Source organism: Sinocyclocheilus anshuiensis, unplaced genomic scaffold, assembly GCF_001515605.1.
Source record: "Sinocyclocheilus anshuiensis isolate Anshui unplaced genomic scaffold, SAMN03320099.WGS_v1.1 scaffold1333, whole genome shotgun sequence".
In the NCBI taxonomy this organism is placed as follows: domain Eukaryota; kingdom Metazoa; phylum Chordata; class Actinopteri; order Cypriniformes; family Cyprinidae; genus Sinocyclocheilus; species Sinocyclocheilus anshuiensis.
In genome coordinates this window covers 26,557-28,629 of record NW_015552620.1, presented here as the reverse complement: position 1 = coordinate 28,629, position 2,073 = coordinate 26,557, and positions in this window count along the sequence as shown.

Below are 2,073 nucleotides of genomic sequence, written 5' to 3'. Positions count from 1 at the left end.
GTGCTCTCGATGTTTCTGCGCAGATACCCGCGATCCTGAAGGGCGACGAGAGCACCGGAGCGGTCGTGCTTCACGCCGTGGTTAACGACACCAAGCTGCGGCAGATGGAGACACTGAAGAGGGACTTCAGGAGCCTGATCAAGTCGGTGCGCAGCACATCGTCCGCGACGACAATCATCATGTCAGGACCGCTTCCCACGTATCGGCGAAGACACGAAAGGTTCAGTAGACCGTCCGGGCAGAACTATTGTCCCAGCCACCAAAGATAGATTCACAAATAACCTGCCTGATTTATCTCAACTGCTCTGTGTACCCATAAATACACACGAACTAGACGAAATGACTAGCAACATGGGCACTATCTTCTCTAATACATTAAAAGCTGTTGCCCCCGTCAAATTGAAAAAGGTTAGAGAAAAACTTACTGCGCCATAGTACAACACTAATACCCATTCTCTCAAGAAAGAAACTCATAGTCTTGCCAAGTTGCGAAACATGATACCTGTTTCTGATGCAGAAAAGCTAGTTCATGCATTCATGACCTCTAGACTGGACTATTGTAATGGTTGTCCAAAATGCAGTGGCTAGAGTCCTTACCAGGTCAAGAAAACTACCAAATTTTGCTATAAGTTTGATTGCATCATATAATAATTGCTGTTAATAGTGTTCATCATCTGTTTGATTAGGTCTTTAATTGATTACGTCTTTAAATGATTTTTCCATACATTTCTGCCATATGTACATTAACTGACAGTCACCACTGATAAGCTACCACTAAATACTGTAGAAACTTAATTTGCTGTAAAGTTGCTTTGCAATGATTTAAAAGTGTTACACAAATAAACTTGAATTTAATTTAATTAAACATGCTACTGGCAAGCCAGCCAGGAGCCATTTCTTGCAGCAAGGGTAACTGTTAAAGAAACAGAGAAGGGAAATTAGTAAAACAAGAGAAATAAGTTATTGAAATTTTCAACCGTTACTATGGAAATCGTGAAGCAGGAAAATGTTAATGTAGAAAATGTGCTCATAGTCGGAGGCCTTACGTTAACTGAAGTAGACAATGAGCTGGAAATGTACATGCAGAGATATAGTTCGATTAGCCGTAATATTATAATTGATGACCCAGCTTCAGAGTTTCACAGAAGTGCCATAATAGAATATAACCATAACTCAGCAATCCAAAATATGTGCCCTTTCTTACCCTTAACTTTGGGAAGTCTCTCTGACCCAAGTGTAACCTTCCGAGTGCGTGCCTTAGCTACTGTCTACACTCAAACTGCTAGCTGCACTGCCACTGAAGGGTATCTTGAGGAATTGAAGGCCATTGCCAAAGAGAGTGGAAGGCCTTTCCAAAGTGTGCTTCAAGAGGAATTGGAGAAACTCAGAGAAACCTATTCTGTAAATCAAGATCCAGCAGAATCTCAACATGTGGGCTGCCATGGCTCTAGCAGTGACTCCCACTTTGCAGAGTGCAGAGGCCATCGTCCCACCACCAAAAAGTAGCTCCCGGACTCCCAACCTGACTCATTTAAAAGTGACAGAAACTCAAAGCTCGGATATCCTGGTGATCAGGAGGCCTCTCAGGGCGACCTAGATACGGTATACCAGACAGGGCAGCCTGAAAGCATAAGCCCAGCCCGGATGTCCAGGAAATTTTGCAGTGCCGTGCCGGGGGCCTGATGATCAAGAAGGCTCCCGCGGAAGCCTGTGACCTGGCCGCATGATCCAGGAAGTATGAAGCCGAAACTCAGCTTATCGTACCATCTGAACATATATCACTATGAAGCCATAGTACCAACCAAACATCATAGGTCCAGCATAGGAGACTGAAATGCAGGAAAATGGTGGTTACAGGGGAATTAGGAAGAGGAAGATAAGGGCAGAAGACCCCCGAAGGAAATGAGTAGATACTGAGGTAACACTCTGATCCGGACAAAAGCGCTGACTCCCTGTCTGGATCACATCACTTAGGTCTTTTACTTACCTTCCTTTGACCCGCGATTCTTCCTACCCCTACCCGCGGGTGGGGGAGGAGCGCGAGCCACGACACTAGCCTTCTGAGCCAGTCTC